This window comes from Equus quagga, chromosome 3 (genome assembly GCF_021613505.1).
Source record: "Equus quagga isolate Etosha38 chromosome 3, UCLA_HA_Equagga_1.0, whole genome shotgun sequence".
Lineage (NCBI taxonomy): Eukaryota > Metazoa > Chordata > Mammalia > Perissodactyla > Equidae > Equus > Equus quagga.
In genome coordinates this window covers 79931176-79956570 of record NC_060269.1, presented here as the reverse complement: position 1 = coordinate 79956570, position 25395 = coordinate 79931176, and the positions used below count along the sequence as shown (strand labels likewise).

Here is a 25395-nt window from a genome sequence, read left to right as displayed (position 1 = left end):
TCTGATTATTTTTCTTACTTTCTATTTTTTAGTAAATATACTTGGTTAGAAAAATGTTATAGATGAAAGTCCAGTTTATATATTTAGCCTCAAAGTCTGTGGCTATCCTTTTAAATAAGTAAAATCTTTACTTTAAATAATATCCTCAAACTACAGGCCTACTTTGACTTCATATTTGCTACTTTTTGGAAAGATTTCAGACAGATTTCATATGGTATCTATAATTCTATTGGACAGAGTAATCTCTTCTCATGTTTAAAGGCTAGCAGCTCAAAAGTTAGAACTTTCAGATGCAAAAGAGCAAATATACTTTTTTTTTTTTCCAATTTAATATGCATTACCGTTGGCTCAGCATTTGAGTTGGTAAGAGATCACCCACAGTTTTCTCAAGCCAACAGATTAAAGCAAATAGCAACTCAACATTTTTCCCCTTTGTTGACAGGGTGGAATTCAACTTACTTTTTCTTAGATGTGAAAGGAAGGGAAGGTCATTTCATGCTTTATTGATAAAAGTAAGGTCATAGTAATTGTTAAAGAGTTTAGGATGTTTTTTAGGCGTCATTTTTGCTTTTTGACATTCTGACTTTGTGGTATGCTGAAGTCAACAGAAAGATAATATATTTTATACAATGAATGGAATGTACAATTGTTCCTTTAATTATCAGTAAAAACACATAAGATAAGGAAGCTGGTGTAAATCAACATGATAAAGTGCATGTGGATTTGTTATATAATGAGAAAGTAACTTGTGCCTTTCATTTGAAATGTTGGCTTACACACTTAGTCTGTTCATCAAACATTTACACACTTGGTAATAACCTTTTCCCAAATATGGCTGATATCATCATGATAACATTTTTCAGGTTAATACAAACTAGATTACAAAATTATGCTGTTTTCAAGCAAATCCAATCCATTATACTTTCGGGCTGATAGTTCTAGTTGGCTTCACTCATGTGAGAGGGCAAATGTGAAACAGGTGGTGTGGACATCAGAGGCCCCCCCAAAGAGAGTGCCACGGACCTGGGTGACTGTTCACTGGTAGACTCTTTTCTAACGAGTTTGTCCTTATGTGTAGCTACGTTTTATAGTGTGCTACAGTGTTCAGGCAGTGTTACAAATACTTCATATATATAATCAATTTATTCTTTACAACAACTCTGTGGAGACTGTTAAGATTCCCGTTTTATAGATGATAAAACTGAGCACTGGAAGGTTATGAAACCTGCCCAAGATTACACGGCCAGAAAGTGGCAGAGCTGGGATTAAATCACAACCTCGTGATCTTTACTGCTAATAGTACACTAAAAACCTAGAATAGTATCTGAACAATTACCCTGTAGCTGACCCTTGGTTATCATACATCAGCCGACAGCTTCTGCTAAAAACTCACGTTCTTGGCCAAATCCTACTTTTATGTAAAACCCTTTGTTTCACAAATATCTCTTAATTTTTGACCACCTCATTTGCTTTCAGTTAGAAACAAATGTATAAAAATTATTTCTGTGGGAATACCAGAGTAACGACTCTCCTCTAATCTCCACAGTTCTGTCCATGTTTTTAAAGATTTAAGTTATTGTAATGAAAGGTGAAGATAATATTCAATAAGAGAATATAATTTTTACCTTTTGATTAGTGAGTCATCATATTTTTAGTTTTCTTTTAAAAAAATTGTTCTAGAAAATGCTTCATTTCATGTTTCCTGGAATATTTACTCAATATTATAAGATTAATGGCAAATCCTATGAGAGGAAATCACTGCATATTTCTCTGAAAATTAAATATTTAGGAACATGAGTTAAATGCTTGTTGGCGTGCAGAAGTTCACTTTCACAGCGTGACTGGTTGTAGAGGCAGGAAATGCTGATCAGAAAGCCTTCAGAGTAGCGTGTGGAGCAGGAGATCCGAAAACCTGCCCACGAGGACTGTGTTATTTTCAAGTGTGTTACACCTTGTTCTTCTGTATAAACCTTTCTGCTCCTTCTGTAAAGAAAGGTAGTACCACCCACCTGGTGGCAGCCACCTGAATTATAGACGTGGGACCGGGAGGAAGTAAAAAGGCTCTAAAGGCTTTCAAAGCTAAATCTCTCGATTGCCGCCAACTACACCTAAGGTGAGCAAACACCTCTTCAACGTGAGACAAAGTGTTAGATGAAGAAAAAGAACAACGAATGTGAATTAAAGCGTTTGAGGATCTGGAGGTCAGAGAATTTATAAGTCAATTTAGAAGTGAAATCTTAATGCAACTTGAAAAGAGAATAGAATTTTTCATGGGTGCTTTAGTGAGATTGAGCCAGTTAATTCCCCATAAGAAGAAAATAAGAAAAGATGACAATATGAAAGAGGTGACTTGACACTTGTTCTGTGTGAACATTGCAGAGTGAACTGGTTCATAATGATAGGAAGATGTGCTTTTATTTTTCTTAGATCTTTTCTAGTAACAAATGGGCCATAAGAAGAATAAAAGTTACACTTCTTAATGTGTTTGACTTTAATTTGCTACAGTGGACTCTATCAAACTTTTTATACTTTAGGGCCTGGCCCCATGGCCAAGTGGTTAAGTTTGCGTGCTCCGCTACAGTGGCCCAGGGTTTCGCTGGTTCGGATCCTAGGCACGGACATGGCACCACTCGTCAGGCCACATTGAGGTGGCGTCCCACATGCTACAACTAGAAGGACCCACAACTAAGATGTGCAACTGTGTACCGGCGGGATTTAGAGAGATAAAGGAGGAAAAAAAAAAAAAAAGATTGGCAACAGTTGTTAGCTGAGGTGCCAATCTTTAAAAAACAATTTTAAAAAAAACTTTTTATACTTTAAATCTTTACTACATATACTCAGTAAGGTTTTCAGAAAGGTACTTATTCCATATTTATAAAAGATTCCATTGCTTGCTTAAAAATGACCATTTTAGAAGATGACAGCATAATTTTAGGTAAAAAATGAAGAAATGATGCAATTTAGAAGTATTGTTTTTACTGCTTTTTGAGCTATCAATACAACTTAAGTTTTTCCCCTGGGTTAAGTGTTTTGAGGTTAAACTTTCAACATGGTAAAGTCCAGAGCCACTACGTTATGCCATTATACTGAAAAACCCACGTTGACTTGGGTATCAGAATCACGGAATTTTCCTCATGGGGAGAGTTCGGTGAGAAAGCAAGCCAGAAACAGTAGGTCTTGATCTGGCTGCTGTCTCTGTCTGAAGGATAGCACGTGGGGCTTGGGGCAGGGCATCAGCAACTTCCAGAGGGAGGAGTTTGGAAAAGGTTTCTCCTGGTTTTTGAGTCTTGCTTGTACTTGTTGGTGGGATCAGAGTTCAACCCCAAGGAATTTACCAGGAGTTGGGATGGGGTCCGAGAACTTGTCAGAGGGCTTGGCTTCAGGGATGGGATTTCCTGCTAGTCAGTGAACTGGAATAAATCAGAAAATCTGGGAGAACCTCAGCCTATCGACTGTGCCCTCATAATTCTGTTGGGAGAGGGCATGCCGCCAGGCTCCTTTCCCTGGGAGTGAGATTTAGAATTAAAATTTAGACTACAGGATTAATCTCAGTCCCACCCCCCAAGTATGTGTAAGGCTTCCAGCACATTGCTGGGCTTTGTGAAGACAGGCCAGAACAGTGGGAGTTGCTCAGCCTGTAAGATAAAATTTGCACATATTATAAGACAGTGAGATCAAGGAAGGTAGAAACTGAAATGCATATATATTTCTCTAGAGATATCAACTATCAAATTTCATTTTATATGTTGTCTAGAAATATAATTAATAGGACAATTAAAACAATATTTTTAATAGTGAAAATAATCCGTGCTTATTGTAGGCATAGAAGATAAAAGGAATTCTGTCAGCTCAATGTTAGCATTTAAATATTCCCTTTTCATCTCTCTGTCTCTCTCTGTATTGAAATTGGAATCATATTGTCTTTATTCTTGAATGGTCTTACAAAACACAATTTTAATGGCTGTACAATCTTCCATTGTATTGTGTCAAATTATATCTCTATAATATATTCCTGAAGTGGAATAACTAGGTCAAAAAATGGAGAACAGTTTTTAAGGTTCTTGAACCATACTGCAAAATTTCTTTCCAGAATGCTCCATGATTTATATCTGTTTCAGGAGTATATGAGGGGACTGGTTTCACTGAGTATTATTTTTATGAAAATCTTTGCTAATTAGATAGGGGGAGTTTTTTATTCTGTTGTTCTAATATGTTATTCTTTGATCCATTCTGAGGTTCTACTTTCTTTTTTTAATTTCTGATAGACTTATTCCACTAGACATTTGTATTTCATCTTCTGGGAGTTTCCTGTTCATGTGTTTGCTAGTTTATCTATTACAGTTTTAGCTTATTATTATTTTTTTTGCGATCATTATGTAATTAGTATTCTTGATTCTTTGGCTGTCATGTCACATGTTTTTATAGTTTGCTGCTTACCATTCAATTTGAATGAGTTTACTGAAGTATAGAGGCTTCACACTGTATATTCAGGTATGATGAATTTTTCTATATAATTTCTTCTAGTTTCCAGATTTAGAAAGCCAAAAAATGACCATTGTGATGGTAATAATAGTTAATAGATGGGACATGTACTATACTTCTGGACCTATTCTGTCATCCACTCTTCATAACAATTAGGAAGTAGTTGCTGCTAATAACTTGTTTGCAGATGACAAAACCAAGACAGAGAGAGATTAAGTTACTGTCTGAGATAACCCAGTAAGTAAAGGGTAGAACTGGCATTTGGACTGGTCATGTGGCTCCAGATCCTGTGCTCTTTACCACTACCTCAACTCCCTGGGAGAACAGAACGGACAAAGGTATTCTTAAAATGACTGAGGTATTAATGGAAAGCATAATGGAAGATGATTTATTTAATACATGAATTTGATTCTCATTTTTCCAATATTCACTGATTTCTTTTTCTGTTGATTGTTCCAGAAGACATTTTTAAAAATTTCCATTATTATAGAATTAGAGCAATATCTTAGGAAAATATTTTGTCTAACCATAGTTCATTATGATTTTCAGTGTCATCAAATCACTGTGTGTATGACAAGACTTAACTAGACGATGAACAATTAGTTTTTAATACAAAGTTTGATAAGTTAAAAAGAACCCTGCACATTGAAAATACTGTAGTTATACCAACCATATGGATTATTCAGATTTCCTAGATTAACTCTGAATTTGAGTAATTATGGATTTGTTTTTTGTGACTTTCATGCAGTGTCTAAGAGAAATGCTTATCACACCAACAAAATAATTTTTTATGGAGCCTCTTGTTATTTAAAGTGGGAAAACAACCAGAAAATCCCTCTAATTTTATTAGTGTTTTTTTACTTTTTTTAAACATGCAAGAAGTAAGTATATCTTTGTCATTTAGTGAAAAATAGAATTTTCCTAGCAGGAAAACTGAAAGTTGCGTGTCTTTGATTGGTTTCCATTCAAGAACTGGCAGAATCTCAGAGAGTACTTTCTGAATCATGGTTGTCTCTATATATTTATGGCAGAACAGCTAATTTGGCCTAAATATAAGGAATTAAAATTATATTTTAATCAACTTTTCAAGATAGAAAACTGCTCTTTTTTCTTTCAAAGGCTTGTGGGTGAAAAAGATGCAGCCCAAGAGCTGTGGCAATGAAAGGAGCTGGGTTCAAGTTCTAGGCTTAGGCGAATATTTACCCTCTCTAGGCCTCCTTTCCTTCAGCAGTAAAATAAGCCGATTGATTTCGCCTCAGTGGATGGCTGTGGTCCCTTACAGCTCTAAAAATAATCTTTGTGGAATTGGCTGAGATCTCCTGGAGGAGTTTACAAGTGAAATGAAAGACTCTTAAGGGTGAGACAGTCTCAACCTGGCTGTGCACCTGACCAAATTTGCCAGGCTTTGAAAAATGCTGATTCCCTTCTCTAAAGGATTGTGATTCTGAATTCTAGATTCCAGACTCGGGACTGTATATTTTTAAGAGACTGATTTGTGAACCTAATGGGTAGCCAAGTTTGGAACTACTGGTCTGGAAAAGGCTCCAAGGTTGCTGTCTTTTACTCTTCTCTCTCTCTTGCAGGGCTGGGGAGGAGGACATCTTTCTGTGGACTGTTTGATTTCCGTCTTCCTCAGAGGGGAGTGTGATAGTCGTTAGTGTCTTTTCTATTCCAGGAAGCAAGAAGTATTCTATCACCAGGTAAATGTTTTCATATGGGACCACGTACAGCTCTGCTTTATCTTGGAAACAAGAAACGTTATTCTCTTAGCAGAGTTTAGCTTGGGGGTGGGGAATAGGAAAGGAGATACGTAAAGGTTTAGCTGGACATTTGCCGATTGCCTTTCCCCTCCGTTATTGTTGTTTGTTAAACTATTTCTCAGGTGCTATGGGAAGCACTCAGCATATGTTGTTTCATTTCATCTCATCAACAACTCTTTAAAGGAGAGGATGTATTATAATCTATTCTTTTTTACAGATGAGGAAAATCAGAAGCAGAGACTTTGTTTACCCGGTGCAGATAACCTGGCTGGAATTGTAGAATAGTGATTTGAATTTAGGTCAGTCTGACTCACAGTATTTTTAAAAGATACAGTGTCTGTGGTTTTCCAATAGTGTTCTTAAGACCTCCTGGAGGATCATGAGAAAGAGGTAAAATGGTTTCTATAAAGAGCATTTATCAGATATCATAATTATAAATGTAGGAATTAGTAAGTTTAAAATGTTATCACTGTTCCAGTTTGGGTGGCAATGCAACTTGAATGGATAGCTCTTCACCTTCAGAATTGCTTATAGGTAAGTGCAAAATTGTCACCAGGCAAAATTATGAGACCCAGTGGGCTCTTTTGCTTCTCCTCCTTCTCCTGCCGCTCCTCCAAGTTCCTTGGGTTTTTAGGCAGTACCAGTTCTGAGCACAGGGCTCTTTACACTATCTCCCCTTTCTGGCAGCGTCCCATAGAAACATTTAAACCTGGACCTGGAAAAGTAATGGAATTCTAGTTCACCTCCCTTCTTCCACTGATGAGGCAGCTGTGTTAGCTGGATTCCAGTCCAGAGTTCTTTCTTTCAGAAGATGATTCTGGATTGGAGGTAGCTTTTTGGGACAGAGTATCTGTGAACTCTGAAGACTACATGCCAGAGTTGTCTGTCTGTACATTTTCTGGACCGTAACTTCATCAGAGTTTCCAAGGAGTCTGTGTCCAAAAAACAAGACAGAACAGAGAGTTTTTGCATTCCATCACGGTGGCATTCTAGATGGTTTTATCTTACATTTTCCATCTCTGCCACTAATCAGATATTACTGTGATAGCTCATTCTCCAAGGCTTTTTCATTCATTACTAACACACATGCTCATTTGTTTATACCTTTCTTCTATTTTCACAAAGTATTTGAGATTGTTCATGTAAAATATCAAATAACTTGTTAGTAATAATTTGATTTTTATCCAAGGGGAATGCATTTCAAAATGTAATATATATATTAATACATTTCATAAGCATTTCATCTAGTATACTTCCTTAAAAGATGGTTTCTAGATGGAGAAGTCTTTATTGCAGTTTGGTCAATATATATAAAATATAGAGATTTTGAGGTATAAAATATAGGATGCCTATTTAGCTTGACTTTTTCTTTCTAAATTATATTTGCTTCATTGTTATGATTTTGCCAAGCTTTAATTTGACTGTTTTTTTAATCTAGAGGTTGAAAACTTGAATGCCTTGGGGTTGATAGGAGTAGGGTTGGTTCAGGGCGGGACAATAGGGAGTAGTAGGAACTATAACAGAATAGAAAGTAATCACACTGCTGAAGATTTTACATTCACATTGTAGGAAAAACACTGATAACTTAACAAACATAGGCAGGGGAAGATGTCTCTGACCCCTCTTCTACTTCTTTTGTGGAACTAAAGATATGTCAATAATTTGGATACATTTGCAATTAAACTATTATAAACTAAAGCAATTGATTTTTCAGTTATGCTTTGAGGAGCATGCCATTTTTTGATCCATATCTCTGTTCTTCATTAAGCTGAAAATTCCTGGAGTAGATAGACTCCCCAGAACCTACCGGAGTGTTTGGCACACAGTAGGTGTGTTGAAAACACATTTAGTAGTATAGTCAGTTCCAGTCCCTTGTTATTCCCCAAATCTGTCTACTCCTATGCATCTCCACCGTCAATACCCTGATCTGCTGTCTTTTGCCTAAATCACTGTTGTAACTTATAACCTACGAAAAGACTTTTTCTGGCTCTGGTGTGATCCTTGTCAATCTCCTTTCCACACTGAAGCTAGAGAGATCCTCCAAGGATTCAAAACTAATGATATAATTCCTTCAATTAAAAGCCTTTAATAGATTTCTAATGCTTTTGGGGTAGAATCTTAATTAGCTGCCTATTCATCTAACTTCATATAAAAAACTGACCTGAAGTCAGCTAAATGAAGGATCCCCTCAAATCAGATAAGAATTATGACCCCTCTAGGGAGGTATCAGAAATTTTACATAACCTTGTTTAGGTGTTACAGAATTTTTAGACATTAATAAGATAACATCTTATGAAATATCAACTGCAGAGTTAAGGTTCATATTTACAGATTGTGGCTTGTTAATTGCAAAAATGGCCCCAGTTCTTCCCTTTTCCTTGTTTCTATCTCTGCAATGTGACTTTGCAGTTCTTCCTATTAAGAAGTGGAGTCTGTTTCCCTACCTCTTGAGTCTGTGCTGGCCTTGTGATTTGCTTTAGCTAATAGAATGTGGCAGAAGTAAAGGTATGCCAGTTCCCAGCTTAAGCCTCAAGAGCCCTTGCTTGCTTCTTCTCTCTTTTGGAACCCTGCCACTGCCATGAGAACAAGGACAGAATAGCCTGGTGGAAGGTGAGCAGCCAAGTGGATCACAGCCAAGCTGTTATACTTGAGGCCGGCCATTCCAGACTAGCTACCAGCCAGCTGACCCTGAAACATGTAAGAGAGTCCACCTGAGATGAGCAGAGCCAGCTACCCAACCTGCACCTGACCACACCTGTTTGAATGAGCTCAGTTGAGACCTGAAGGACCTTCCAGCTGACCCATAGGTTCATGAGCAATAATTAATGTTTGGAGGCACAGTTTTAGGGTAGTTTATTTTTGTAGCAATAGCTAATAGGTACACAAATATCAGTGCCTTTTCCATCCAGTCACTGAAAAGAAGACTCAATAAAAAAGGAGCTAATTAGAAATGTTGCATCTTTATTAGAAAATCATCATTATCGATGTTTAGAAGGGTCTGACAAATGCATCTGCTTATTCCTAAGAATTTGCATAGAATGATGGTGGAGTTTGAACATTTTCCTATTCTGATTTGTTTTTTGACTGGAGCCATTGGAGCTAACTTATTTATTACCAGAGAAGAAACTCATAGAAAAGACATTTTGCCAAAATACTATCATATCAGTTTTGAATACAGTGTTCAATTTATATAGAAAAAGAACATGACTTTCATTTCTGACATTACAGCATAATAACTATTTTGAAATATCTTTCAGAATTTTTAAAATATAGAATATAAAAAGGGCAATCTAATGTTAAATATGACTTTTAAATGCATTGCTGAGCTAGCAAGGGAAGTCAACAGAGGCCAAAAATAAGAAAACGTGAATCTAGAAAAATAACAGTTTGGATCTGACAGTCTGGTGACCCAACCCTGAAAGTGTGGTGTTCTCAGCAAAAGAGGATGTTCTTGGATCAAAACTTTTCCTACAGAAGGAAGCTTATTAAAAGTCGGGAAAATAAGACAATAGAAATAAGTCCAAATATATCAGCAATCACAATAAATGTAAATGTACTGCAAATGTAATATAATGTTCAAAGGTAAAGATTATCTCACGACATTGAAAAAAATCCAGGGCCGGCCCGGTGGCACAGTGGTTAAGTGCGCACAGATTCTGCTTCAGCAGCCCAGGGTTCACCAGTTTGGATCCTGAGTGCAGACATGGCACTGCTTGGCACGCCATGCTGTGGTAGGCGTCCCACATATAAAGTAGAGGAAGGTGGGCATGGATGTTAGCTCAGGGCTAATCTTCCTCAGCAAAAAAGAGGAGGATTGGCAGCAGTTAGCTCAGGGCTAATCTTCCTCCAAAAAAAAAAAAAATCCACCTATGTGCCATTTACAAGTACCATGTCTAAAACGTTAAAAAATGGCCAGCCCTATGGCGTAGAGGTTAAATCTGGTGCACTGTGCTTCCACAGCTGGCTTCATGGGTTCATATCCGAGGCATGGACCTATGCCACTCGTCCAGCCATGCTGTGGCTTGAAACCATAGAAAATAGAGGAGGATTGACATAGGTGTTAGCTCAGGGCTGATCTTCCTCAAGCAAAAAAAGAGGAAGATTGGCAACAGATGTTAGCTCAGAGTGAATCTTCCTCACCAGAAAAAAAAAAAGGTAGAAAATAAAAAGTGAAAAAATATATATCAGCCAAATAACAATAAAAAGTAAGCTTGGGTAGATAGAACATAAGAAGTCACACTTTAAGATTAACATCATTACTACAGATAAAACAAGGTCATGACGTTTTGGTAAGAAATTCAAACATCCCGAAAGAGACAGCACTTCTTAATTTGTGTGTATCTAAAAGCATGGTTTAGATTTTTTTATAAAACTAAAATTAAGTGAGTTCACAAGTTGAAGTTAACAAGTGAACCTTTTCAGTAGATTTGAATGTAATGCTCTTTGCTATTGACTGACCAACAAGGTCCCAAATCAGCAAGCATATAGAAGAGTGGAGCCACACAAATGTGACATTTGACATAATGGCTCTGTGTTGTGTACTGCACTGCAAAATTGTTGAATACACATTCTTTTCAAATTCATGAGAAACATTTTCTAGAAGTGACCATAGATCTTCCAGGTAGCTGAAGACAATGGAGGGTAGTGTAGTAGGTAAGCTCCCCAAATCTCCTCTCCAAATGATATGAAACAAATTTACAACTACTAAATTTCTATGCAAAAGTACACTTTCAACATTACTTGAAGACAGAAGATGTAGAGATGGAGGTAACGTGAAGCCTGCTGTCCTGCACACTCCTGGTCCACTGTTATGCTCATGGGGCAGAGCTTTGCAGTGTACAAACGCAGCCTGAGGACAACTGCTGGGAAGAAGAAGAGTGATGCTTACAAGGGACCCTGAGGAAGAGCTGGAGAGACCACCACAAGGACTCGATACAACCCAAACCTGAAAACACTAAAAAAGAAACTGGGAAGATCAGAGCAAGACTTCAGAGAAAGGATTTAAAAGTCGGAGTTATTTAAAGGGCCAGACCAACAATTTGATGGGAAAGTTTGAGAAATGCATGGCTTTTCAGGGAGGGGAAAAGGGAAAAAGGAAGTAAGAAGGGTTCTTTGGCAACTGAATGGTGAAGGAGTAAAGAGGGAAGGGGATACATTTTGGGTTCTACAAAACAAAAAACCACAGTCTTGAAGGACTGACAACTCTCACCCCCACCCCCAAGTCAAATAAACTAACAGATGGACGAAACAAACCAGCTGAAGCACCTGGACTTTGCCAGACTGACAGAAAAGAGCACCCAAAATATTCCATTATTACAAAATGAACGAAAGGAAAGTAAAATCTATACAGATCTATTGAAGAAAATTGGGAAAGGAATTTTCACGGGAATCAACAAAATACTCAAGTGGAGGAAAATACTTCCCCTGTCCTGACAACCAACCAAGAGGTAGGAAAAAAAACTATGTCTGCAATCCAAACAGAATTCAATATATTAAACGAGCTTTTAAGAATATGAAACCCAACTTTAACTTAAAAACCAAAAAGGAAAGATGAAAAATAATGTAAGTATTGAACTCAGGAAATAAATGGAAGAAAAAGAGAAAATTATCTAGAAAATAAAGATAAATTACAAGGCACCCAAGGGAGAATAGGCTCAAATGAAAACAAGACATATCAAAGAAAGGCAGTATCAAAGAGAATACAAATGACATAAACAGCAAAGTAAATCAGAAAGTATTGGAAGTGGAGGGGCTGGCCCCCTGGCCGAGTGGTTAAGTTTGCGTGCTCTGCTGCAGGCAGCCCAGTGTTTTGTTGGTTCAAATCCTGGGCACGGAACTGGCACTGCTCATCAAAGCATGCTGAGGCAGCGTCCCACATGCCACAACTAGAAGGACCCACAACAAAAAATATACAACTATGTACCGGGGGGCTTTGGGGAGAAAAAGGAAAAAAATAAAATCTTTAAAAAAAAAAAAAGAAAAGAAAGTATTGGAAATGGAAGACAGACAATGAAGGAATAATGTAATATAGCTCCTTTCTTTCCTTCCCCTCTTTCATTTGTACCCTCTATGTATGTGTAATTAAAAAATACTGTGTGTATCTACTGATCTTTTTCACAGTCTGATGGTGGTACCAGGGCTGATGGTAAATTACAAGTGGGAGGATGGAGGAAGGCCTTCTGGGAGATGGTGCTTTCTGATCTGGGTCTCAGAGAACTGGGGAGGATTATTGACAGGCGAAAATGGGGAAGAAGAAGATCATTGTAGGTGAAATTCTCTTACTAAAGGCACAGGGGCAGGAAAATGTAGGCTGTGTTTGGCAAATGCAAGTAGTTGTGACTATAGGATGGTTTATCATCATAATAGCATGACTAATAACAGTCATGACAGTACTAAGTGCTCTCTGTGTACCAGGCACTGTTCTAAGCACCTTGTAAACATTAGTTCATTTTTTCACACTTGTATGAGGTAGGAGCTATTATTAATCATGTTACAGATAGGGAAACTAAAGCATGGAGAAATTAAGTAGTAACTTGGTCCAGAACTGGTAAGTGATAAAGCTGGGGTCAAGATAGAAGAAGACTGACTGTAAATTTGTGCTTGCACCCATAAATAAAGTGACCAGTGACCCCAAATTTCTAGGCTAGTCTGAAGTTCAAATATTTTATTATAAGGTTATTTCATGGGATTGAATTGTTTCGTTGGATTTTATTGTTAGAAAACCTAATAATGATAGCTCTCTAAGGAAACTACTTTCTCTATTATTTCTTACTCTGAAAACCTGACATTTTACCAGTATTAAAACATTCTAAATTTTATATTTTGCAATACTAAACTGAAATAAGAGTAATCTAAAAAGTAAAATATTGGCTTCAGGAGCCTTACTTTGCTTAAGTGTATGCTGGAGCCTCGAAGAATGAGAAAGAAATGATAATGAAGTCCTTTTAGTATGTCAGTGCAGGACTTGCTCATGTGAGATCGAAGAGAGACCTCCCTCCTAATGAATTTTTATTGGAAGTAGTACAGTGGTGATGTTCCAAATGTGTTATTCAAGAAGGAATGTAATGGAGTTTTAATAAAGATATTTTATCCCCTGCCTTCCTATATTTTTCTTTCTTTCTTTCAAAGATTGGCACCTGAGCTAACATCTGTTGCCAATCTTCTTCTTCTTTCTTTTTTCTTGTTTCTTCTTCTCCCCACAGCCCCCCAGTACATAGTTGTGTATTTTAGTTGTGAGTGCCTCTGTTTGTGCTATGTGGGACTCCACCTCACCGTGGCTTGATGAGCGGTGCTATGTCCGCGCCCAGGATCCGAACCAGTGAAACCCCGGGCACCAAAGCGGAGCTTGTGAACTTAACCACTCAGCCATGGGGCTGGTTCCCCTATATTTTTATCTTAACTTGCCTGTGGTTAAATTTTTTTCAGTCATATGTCACAATATATCTAGAATTTATCAAATATCTTCTACATGATAGGCGTTTTCTGAGTCAAATGTGTCTAAGCCCTCTGATAACTCTGTGTTATCTCCATTTCCCAGATGAAGAAACTGAGGCTCAGATTAGTAAAATGGAAAGTTAAGATTGAAATTTAGGTTTGTGCAGCTCCAGAGCTCGTGCATATTCTACTCTGCAGTGCTGGTTCTGGTTCTTTCAGAACAGAAAGTGGTCATTGGAAATAATAAAGGCTTTACTCTTTGTTCTGATAGGAACAGAGGAGGTGCTGCTTAGTCCTGAGCCTCCGTCAGGTTCTCCATTGGTGCTGGTGTCCTGCAGAGAGCTTTCCCACACACAGTAACTGTCATGTCCCACAGCCTTAGTGTTCCCAAATGGGGAACCTGAGAAGGAGCCAGGTTTCCTGTGAGCAACAGATGGTAACTGTTTAAATGAGCTAAACTCTGGATCTCATCTGTGAAGTGATTTTGAGTTTTTGTGGGGTGGGTGGGTTTGGAGGACTAGTCAAGGGAACAAGCTAGTAACAAGATTTAGGAGGAGGAAATAAACAAACCCAATTTGTCTGTAGCTTTTTTCACTCTTATGTGGTCTTTAATCACAGTCACATGGCAGCTTGTATTTTTCTGTCCCCTCCTCCACCCCAAAGAGAGGGGGAGAGATGAAGAGCATGGCAGGAGTTGAAAATTGTAGTGTGTTGGCATCCAACAAGTGAGTTTTGCTGTGGGGTAAGTCCTGTGGCTTGTTTTCTGCCTTCGTGAATAGAGCCTTTCCATCTTTGCCAAGCCTGCAGTTAATGCGGTCAAGGGATTTATTATGAAATGTACTAAATCTTGGCATGGAGCTAATTGCATATAACAAGAAGCGTGCTAGAGGCTTGGACCTGAGAAGTGACACATGCAAAAAGCATTCTCTTTCTGATGCTGCTGAAAGAGGTGTTGTGTAGGGGAATGTCTGCATGTCTGCGCTTATTGCTAATGAGGTAACCCCTCACCCAAAGCATAATTCTGAGTTACTTGGTAAAATAAATGCAGAGTTTTCTCTCTCTCTCTCTCTCTCTCATCCTCTCTCTCTCGAATATTTATGAACATTTGGCAATTGAAGAATGGATGTTTATTTACTAACTCCGACTCCACTTCTAGAACTCCTCCTAAATCATAAAAAATACATTCGTGGCCATTTAAATTACATAATCATGGCCTAGAATGATTCTTATGTAAAGGTATAAAAGGCAAGCAGAGAAGTTGTACTAGCACAGGCTGCCATAACAAAATATCATAGAGTTGGTCTCTTAAACAACAGAAATGTATTTTCTCTTAGTTATGGAGGCTGGAAGTGTCAGATCAAGGTGCCAGCCTGGTAGGTCTGGTGAGGGCGCTCTTCCTGGCTTGTAGATGGCTGATCTTTCACTGTATCCTCACTTGGGGTGGGCAGGAGGGGAGACTGAGAGAGCAAGCATGCTCTCTGGTGTCTGTTCCTATAAGAGCACTAATCCCATCCGCAGGGCCCCCTCTCATGACCTCATCTAAACCTCATTACCTCCCAAAGGCTCCATCTTTAAATACCATCCCGTTGAGAGTTAGGGCATCAACATAGGAATTTGGGGGGGTACACAATTCATTCCATAGCGGAGTATTTAAAGGAAAAGACAAATACTGCATCTTTTTAAGCCCAGTGTATGTCCTTAAAAATTTGTCCTTAAAACTTTATTTTAAAATTTAGTTTAAAAGTAGTAAGTGAATAATTTAAAAGTAAAAATTGAATAAATTTTAAATTCTTTTCTATTGTTTTTGTGAAGTTTTGTTGTATGAATTTTCTCAAAGCTTTATTGGGATATTTATCTTTGTATTTGTAACAACACCCTAATGTATGCCTTGTATGTAGTGGGTGCTTAATACTTGTTTGGTATATTAGAAACTTAAACACGTTTAGCACTTTCCCATAGTACATACCATGTTCATCTTAATTTACTGAAATATACAGAGACAAACCAATGAAACTTGGTTCAATGAAACAGTCACATCCTCTCTTGAATATTATGAGAAACATTTTTCTACAGATAATTCTCTTCCCTTCTGATGTCAAAAGCTGGTTTACAAAGTGCGTTTAGGAAATAAATGTAAAGTTTCGTTCATATTTTCCTAGATTAGTACTTTTGTGTGCATGTAAGGCTAAGACCCTGATACTCAATAAGTAAGTGGGAAGAGAATGATCGTGGCGGCTTCCATCATACGGTTAACACTAATCTTTTTGGTCCTAGTGGTTTTTGGAGTGGCAGTAAATCCTGAGCTTAAAACAAAACATTTGTGGCCACAGATTTCCCTCCTGGCACAGCAACAAGGAAATGTGGGAATGAAAGTGTGTGTAGCATTTGAAAGAAAAAGGTAGCATTCAGAAATAGAACAACTAAGAGATCATTTATATGATCCTTACAACATTGCGAATTCTTTAATGTCTAGGGTTTACTGGGTCAGTCTGAATTTTTATCAGGTGCCAAAAGTTGGCATTGATCAGGGTGATAAAAACCCGATGATTTACAGAGTAGGAATGGTTTGTTTGCTAGTTCATTCATTCAGCATTGATTTACTGAGGTCCTCCTGGGTTTGAGGCACCAAGCCAAGCAGTGCGACAGAGAGATAGACAAATCAATGATAGCTTTTACCCTTGGGAACTTAATTTTGTATTTACTTAACTGATATTAAATTGAATCCCCCCCTACATATACAGTACTGTCCTGCCTCTTGGGACTGAAAATACAAACGTCATTAAGAAAGGTCCTTTTCAAAAAAGCTTATGTCTCATCTAGGAAATACACATAAACACATAATTGCTCTTAGTTACTAAGTTTAGTAACTTGAGGTTTGGTGCCAGGTCTAAATAGAGGTTAACATTCAAGAAGAACATATGGCTTTCCACAGCATTCACCAAGTTTGGGATGTGTTATCCCAGTAGTTTGAGTCCTTGCTACCCAAAGGGTGGTCTGAAAACCAGCAGAAATGTCAAGACTTGAGAGAGATACTGGAGGTGCTGGATCTCAGGTCCCACGTCAGTCCTCTGGAATCCGTCTACAGTTTAATAAGATCTCCAGGTTGTTTCACATGTGTGTTGAAGTTTAGGAAGCTTTAACACAAGGTTTGACTTGTACTCATAATTATATAGCTGAGCTGTTTTATTTGCACATGTGTTCTTTCAACAAGCATTTATTGAACACAAGGATTTATTGAAAACATACCAGATATTGTACTGGGAGCTGAGGACAAAAGAAAAATGAAAAAGAATAACTTTTAGCCATAAGTAATAGTTAAATAAATTCTATAACCTGGTAAATAAGTAATTATATCAGTATGGAGGGTAATGAAACTTTAGAGAGGACATGATCCCTGAATTGGACCTTCAAAGATCCACAAGGATTTGTTTAGGAGGAGAGGGGAAACTATCCCAGATTCTTTTCTCAGATTCCATTTATCTGTCAACTTTTGAATAGGTGAATTCCTAGAGATAGGTTGTCGAAAATCTTTAAGAAATTATTAGGTAAGCTCCTAAATCAAGGTTTGAATATTTTGGCACATTTTGTCAATGGGTTGAGGCTATTGTTTCTTAAGGAAATGTGATATAATAAAAATGGAGTTCAGTGTGAGTAATTTTACATTCTGAGCCTCAGTTTCTTCATCTGTAAAGTGGGAATATCGGTTCTACAAGGTTTTAATGAAGATTGCAGTTGTAAAGAATTTAGCACTATAGAGTATAATAAATTGTAACTGTTATTAATGACTATAAGAACAATTTACTTTTGTTCTTGACAGACTTGCTAATTTATATTAGCAAAAGGAAAATACAGTAATGTGACATGTTTAAAAATATTCCTCAATAATATTAAATAATAAATAATAAATTTTCCTTTATAATCTGAGACACGAGAAGATTAAAAAATGAGAAATAGTAAGTCATAATGTCCAAAAACTGAAAAAATGTGTTCACCTTGTTAAAGGGGAAACTCTCAAACTTAACATTCTCCTTTGCCTCTAGACTCTGCCCTTCAGTGTTTATAGTCAATCCCAGGATAGGCCGTCTCTGTCCGTAGTAATGGGCCATTTCGGTGCTTCTTAATGAGGCTTTACCCCAGTGCCTTTTAAATATTTAAATGGTAAATTTGTAGAAAATGGACTTACCATGTTGTGTGTGGGCTTCCCAAGAAGAAATACATTCATATTCCTAGAGAAAATATGACTACTGCTACTTCTTTATTTCACAAATTTGGGAAACATTTAAGTACCAAGCTGATAAAAAGCAGCTGAGTCTTTCTCACATAAACAGAAGTTGAAATTGGCTTTCTCTAATCGGTGAGAAGGAAGTGTTCTTCATTCAGTGCTCAGGAGCTGGGTTCACTCAGTGTTCTATAGCTGGAGCCTCACATGACTTGAGGCGAAACTTCTTAGTGCCTCCCCATTCCTATAAAACGGTCTCCAGAGAACCACCAGTAGAAGGCAAAAGGTAAATGGAAGGTACTGATCTGAAGAAAGGCGAGAATGGTGGAGAGAACCTACTGCTAAGTGGCATAGTCAGGAATGGATAACAACGGAAAGTGGGCTGAGGTACACAATTTGAGTCCCACAGTGAAATGTGCTGCTCAAGGTAAACAGTCCATTTGTGTTGTCTTTGGCAGTTCTTGAGAACCTTGTCATGTTAATGTAGTTATTGAAATTGGAAATTGTAATGTTGCTCTCATATTTCACTTAAAAACAGTGCTGCTAACTCCCACCTTGAAAGACATCACACGTATTTCATAAGCAGGGTACTCTAGTATTTTAGTAACCCCACAAGAAGGATAGTGAAATGAAATACTGTAAAAGCACAACTGATCTGCATTTTCTTTTCCCAACTTGCTTGCAATGAAATACATGATGTAAAAATAACCCACTACCAAGTTCTCTTTACAAATGCACAAATGGTACTCATTGTGTGTCAGAGATCACCCTGGGTCTCTGTGACCTTGGCAGCATTTCAGGGGTTACATTTTCACATGGATCAACTGTTCTTGAACAGTTTCTCCAATATGTTGGCGTAGACCAGCCTCTCCTAAACAGTGAGCATTTATACTTCTTTCCCCACCTATTTCCCCTCACCAAACAGCCATTATGGCCTTTATAAAAGAAAGGAAAGGAGAGAGAGAGAGAAGAGAGAGAGAGAAAGGAAGAAAGCAGCCCTAATTACCATTTATGTAGAAGTTTCCATATAGCCTCAGGGCAATGTTGTGATCTTAGTTCATGTTTGTCCCTTTTTTATTTTAAAGGATTGGCTCTTTAAGGATTTCCTTTTGAGAATAGTTTATGTTGCTTATTGCTCCCAATAGAACAGTTTAAAAGATATTTATAAAACAGGACCTGCATTTTACTTGACACATCTTTTGATCACTTTTATCATAGGGAAGAGTTGTTGATTTGACTTTTGGTTATTTTGGAATTATTTGAAGAAGGTAAAACTTGTATTTCTTCAAACTTGGTAATCTTAAGCACTGAATACTGAGAGAAGCTGCCAGTTCTTTTTCTTTTTTGTTCTTTCACATTTTAGCCTACTTCTTAAAATGGCTATATAAATAGAGTCCTTTGATCGTTATCAGGTTTTTAAAATTATATCAAATCCATGATGAAATTACAAATTTCTTCCTCTTAGTTCTCTGAGGATTAGGCAGAACAGTTATTCTGCAAGTATCATGATACAGAAGAATAATAGTAGAGAAGAAAACAGTTAATATCAGTGTCTTTAATGTAACTTCTCTTTGGAGAGACTTGGTAGAATCATGTCCAACTTTTAATGTAAACAAGTATCACAACATTCTTTTTTCTCTTGGTTTTACATTTGTATAGCTGGTTCAAAGTTGAAAATGTGTTTGTTCTTGAAAGGAAAATATCCCTCATTGCTTAGATTAATGGTGCTTCAAGACATGTTTATTCAAAGATGGCAGCAAAGAGGTGAATAGGCTAAATGCTCCCCATTAGAGATCATTGTGTCATACACAACAGATGCAGCCAGTGGACTGTTTATGTAACTGCCTTCAATTTTTCTTTGATTTATAATCTCTGAGAAAGTTGAAATGTTTTGTCTCTATTTTTCTTTTTAACAAAAGTAGGGAGATTTTAGGTAAAAACCTGTTAATTCTAAAGATCCATTCATGAAGAAGGCTTAGTTTGCTGTACTGCAGCTCTGATGTTAGATTTTATATTCAGGTTCTTTCAGGAGTTGCTGTATCAGGCAGTTGAACCAAGGAAAAATATCTTGATTTTGGTGTCTTACAGGCTGCTTGCAGGTATATACATAGAATGTATTGATTAGATTTGAACATATGGCACTTCTAAGTAATCGTTAAGAAATACTCTGGTCTTTATGAGGTGTATGACATTTGTCTTTTTGGTGGATATCAGAAGTATGCTTTATATAGCACTTAATTTTTAAAGGAAAAAAATCAGAACTTTTCCTAAACCGTTATGTTTCTTTTGTGTTCAGTTACTGGAAATCATCAGATGAACATTCTAAAATAGGTAAAACCGATCATACCATATGTTTTATTTAATGCTAAGATGTGATACAAACATAGCAATCCTAAAAGGAAAGGAAATTAACCTGTGTGTATCTGTAGGGTTTCTCGGGAGAACTTCTGGTTGGCATTTGAGTTGAGTTCTGTTGGTGACATAAATATGTTTTGGAGAGTGTCTTTTGTGACCACTCTCACTGGTATGACTTTTTATATGTAACAAGCAATCTTTTATCAGGGATAGCAAAAAGACTTTCTACTTCTAGAGATTTATTTTTCATTTCATGATGTAGTCCTGGTTAAAAGCTCTTTGGAGATTTATAAAAAATATATCTTCACTAATACTAACTCGAAGAATAAAAATGAATAATATCTTTCTTTAGAGGTTTGAAAAAATGTTTATCCTCTTGTTGAAATTGATGTAACTTCTCAAATCAGTGATATATATGTCTGTGCATGTGTGCAGAGCCCATGGGTACAATATTTTTGAAAGTTAAATCTAGGCTTCATCTGTTCCAGTGCAGAGAGAGAAGAGTGTGAGAATGGAGTTTGTTAAATTGACGTTTGATAGTTCTTTTGTGTGATTGGTCTTCTGATGCTCTGAGTTTGCTGTATCCAAATCTGAAAGTTCAAAACTAGCTCTAATTTGAGCTTGATCATTTTTTCACCAATTAGTTACAAATAGCATTTCTTTGATTATGTTCCAGTGTTAGGAACTTATCAAGCTCAAAACTACTAAAAAACTACTAAAAAAATAATAAAGCTTTCTGGAGTGTGTTTACATATATAAAATGCCTATAAATTGATTCTTGAATCTAAACGACAATGTAAACATTTTGGAAAAAATGTAATTATGTAGTTCTGATACTCTTTTTGCATGTTTTAGGTTACATTAAGTTTGTAGAGTTTTTCAGGAGTTATTTTTTTACTTGTCCCAATAAGAAAAGCAGATGTTTGCCAAAAATTGTTGGCTTTTAGAATATTAGAATATGTTTTAAAATGATTAAGTGCACAGACTAAGACCCTATTGTATGGAGAGTCTTGGACCAATAAATTAATCTATATCCTGAATCAATAAGTGAAATGAAGAGATGGTACTGATTTGAAAGATTATCTCTTGTGTATTTATAGTTATATGTAGTAGGCAATATTTGTAAAAGTCTGATTTATTTATATCTTGGCTTACTCATGAATGTGAAAGGGTTATAGGGAAACCTGAGATATTTTACCTGATAGGATTTCCATACTTAAATATCAGCCAGTCAGAATGGATTTGAGGCCTCAACCTTGTTTTCCTAAAGCTCTCTGATAAGAAGAGCTGCCCACTCCCCCTGACTAATCCTGGCTCTGCTGCTCCACTGTCATCAGGGAGAGGGGGATTCAGGCCCCCCCCCCCCCCCCCCCCCCCCCCCCACCCCCCACCCCGCCCCCCCCCCCCCCCCCCCCCGGGGGGGGGGGGGGTGCCGCCCCCCCCCCCCCCCCCCCAGCTGAAATGACATGATGTGGCTTTTGGCCCAGCTCTTCCTGCTTATGTAGGATGACCTTGAGTGGACTCCAAAACTTCTTGTGCTCCCAGTGTAAATAAGTGATGGTGATATCTGTTCCTGCTCGACTCGTGGAGATTCAGTCATTGTAGGTGATGTGATGCATTTGAAGGCATTTGGCAGTTTTGGCTGCTAAGGAATTGTTCTTATGTTTTCTAGTCATCCAGAAAACTGGAGCATTTGTACCTGCCAACTACCCCTTTTTTAGCACCCTCTGCCCTCAGTGTGTCTGGTGTATTTTAGTAAAACTGGTAAAAAATAAAAAAAATTTGAAAGAAGGAAAAAGTCAGCTATAATCCTGTATATTTATTTCTGTTCTTTTTTCTATGCATTTAAAAAAAGAATTAAAAGCAATAATGTGTATATTCTTTTGCATGTTTTTTTTACATATAATATTAATACATACTATTTTTCACCCCAGATTCTTTCAAACATTGTTCTGTATACACTGATGGATGTGTAAGATGTTCATCTAGGGAGGTGTACTGTGGTTGGCTTAACTCTTCTTCTGTGCTTGGATGTTTGGATTGTTTCTAGTTTTGATGTTATAGATAAGTGCTACAAGGAGCATCTTAATCCATAAAATTTGATCTGATTGTGGCATGTGTTCTTCATATTGATTCTTAGTAGTGGAATCACTGAATCAGGGAGTAAGTACTTTAATGCTCTTGATAATTACTGAGAAATTATTTTCTGAAAGATTTTAAATGTAGTTTAAATTTGTCCCTTGGACTAGGCATTCTCTTGGCTTTTCACATTTTAAACACTCTACATTTTTCTAGGCCTAGTTCTTTCAAAAACCCTTCCCAGAGTCCCCCAGCATGCTTGAAGAATCTCTCATTATCCCCAAATTTACTAATTTAATTTAAAAATTCAATATATTATCCTGAGATAATAGCAGTTATAGTTGCATTAGTTTCCTGAGGCTGCTGTGATAAATCAACACATCTTAGTGACCTAAAACAACAGGAATTTATTCTCACAGTTCTTGAGGCCAGAAGTGCAAAACCAGTTCCACCAAGACTAAGTCAAGGTGCTGTCAGGAGGTCTGCGCTCCCTCTGGAGGCCCTGGGGGACAGACAGTCCATTCCTTGTCTCTTCCAGCTTCTGGTGGCTGCTGGCGTTGGTTGACGTGTGACTGCATCTCTCTTGTGTCTGCCTCCATGGTCGCATTATCTCTCCTCTTCTGTGTGTGTGTGAAATCTCTCTGACCCACTGCCTTATCAGGATGCTTGTAATGGTGTTTAGGGTCCACCTAGATAATCCAGGATAATCTCCTCATCACAGGATCCTTAATAACATCTGCAGAGATCTTACCATATCAGATAACTTTCACAGGTTGTAGGTAATAGGACCTGAGGTCTTGGGGGACTGCTATTGAGGCCCTATGATATCTATTACTGAGATGGGTAAGGAACTTTGAATAGGGATTTGGATATTTCTTTAAATCTTATGTATTGTTTATAGCCAAATAACTGATATTATGGAAATGATCTAATTGAATATGAATTGTGAATATGAATATAAAGATATGAAGAGCTCCAAGTAGGATTATCTCTTACTAGTATCCTGTGACCTCCTTTTAAAGGTGGCATATTTATATTTATTGAGATATAACAAAAGAAGAGTTTATATTTTGTAATTGATGTATAACATCTTTCATTAGAGACATGAAATTTCCTATTTCAAATTCATGAAAAATTACTGAGAAAATTTATTATAGTTGCTGTCAAAATTAAGCAAGATATTAAGACTTTTCTTTTTAAAATGGGAATGTTTCTACTGGAATTAAATTAGGCATAAATACCTTTGATGTCAGCTGAGTGTCCCTGTTCACCCACATGTGGTGTAGGTATAGCTTCAGGTGTGTGTTTCTGACCATCTATACCAGGTCCAGAGCTCACTGTTCAAATTGCTAATGTACAGTTCCAGAAAATAGCAGGTTGTTGCTTCTAGACTCCCACTATGAGAGAGGAGCTCAGGGGAAAGTGGTAGAAAAGGCAAGGGTTAGAAATAACCTGCCAGTTCTAATCTTGAGAACCGTTGCATAAACAAGATTGGAATGAAAACAGAGGTTTTTTTTTTTTAAATTTGGAAACCTGTAACTTATCCAATCATAACATTCCATGCTGAGTGCATGCACACTTTTAGAAAGACACCACACTGTAGTGCACTGGGTCCCCAGCTCTGCTTCAGTACTGGCTTTGTGTATAACTTCAACTTCAGATGTCAGTTGGCTGGATGGTGTATTTTTATATTGCCTCCAGTAAAAAAGATAAAATAGCCAGCAAAATATAGTTAGCATGGCAGTAATACATTCTAAGAACATTGTACGTGTTAGTCAGAAGGTTAGATCCTGTATATATAATGCAAAATCATAAAGGTACAATTTAAGTTTTCATATCTATATACAAATATTTAGATATCTTATACAAATATTTAGATATCTTAGTGCTTAGGACCAGCTAAATACAATGGAAGTGTATTAAAAATAAGGGCAAAGTTCTGAGAAGAAAGAAAAGTTAACCAAAAAAGCAACTTAAGATAAGCCCAACATCCTAAGCCTGATTATTTTGTTCAAGAATGCAAATGTCTATATTATTTGAGGCAGTAGTTGGGACAGGAAAGAAACTGTATTATTTGAATAGTAAGAATATCAAGTAATAAGTTATTTGCTTCCTAGGGGCATGAAAACAATTTTGATTTTTTGTTAAGGCAAATGTTGGAACTCAAGTAACTTACAAAATAAAGTATGCTTCTAGTTATATTCAGAATATGCTCCTGGCCCATCTGTCTGGAATCTTAAAGATAATTTACCAAAACACAAAGCAAAACAAAATAACAAAACCCCAGAATAGTTAAAGTAGCTCTTAAAAATGGGTCCCAAGATTGTAGGAGCTCCCATGATTCTGTCCTGTGCACACGCATCTGAAAAGTAGAAAAAGATCTTGTAACACTAATGGGCTGAGAGCCTGGAAGGCCTTGGGCAGAGGCCAGTGAGGCACACTTTGCTGTCAGTGTCTGGGTGGAGTGGGTAGGGGGCCTCAGCTCATCATAGGTTGAAATTCTCAAGAGTATTCTCTTCTTCCTGTGCACATTGGGCATAAAATTATCCAGTGTTTTTCAAATTGAGTGTTGTGACCTATTAATAGGGTTATGGTGTCAATTTAGTGGGTCTCAACTAGCAATTAAATAGATTACAATAAATAGAAAATAGTGCTTCACATATAAGGATAAGCATTGTTTTGTGATTTTTTGGTTTATATTCTGCAACATAATGTGCAAATATTCTAATAAACTGTTCTTAGATCTGTCTTCTTAGTGGGGAAGAAGTGTTTGATATACCACTAGACCTTTGTGTTCAGATCTTGGGAGGGGTGGAGACACTATGTGGCAGCTTATTACTGGTAGATAAATGGAGTGGGAGCAGATACAGAATGCTCTAAAGAGACAAACTATTTAACATGACTGAGAGATTTTTCCCTGTATTCTTGACCAGCTAGTCACTCTCCTGAAATTGTGAGCTCAATCAACTCAAAAGGTTGTCTATAATCTAGGAAATAGAAACTAAAAAGCAGTGAAATACCACTTTATACCCGTCATATTGGCAAAAAAATATCTGATATCCCCAA

At 37.2% G+C, this 25395-nt stretch overlaps 1 protein-coding gene across 5 annotated transcripts in view; it reads left to right on the top strand.

Annotated features, from left to right (window-relative positions):
• Positions 1-25395, top strand: part of BMPR1B (bone morphogenetic protein receptor type 1B) — a 321441-nt gene that overhangs the window by 43861 nt on the left and 252185 nt on the right. For 3 of the 5 annotated variants that reach the window (XM_046657285.1, XM_046657288.1, XM_046657289.1), the window contains exons 1-2: positions 6091-6182; positions 6460-6541. The exons of the other annotated variants lie outside the window; for them this stretch is intronic. The gene's annotated coding sequence lies outside the window, so the exon portion shown is untranslated. Of the gene's footprint in view, positions 1-6090; positions 6183-6459; positions 6542-25395 lie in introns of those variants that run through there. 5 annotated transcript variants of the gene reach the window in all.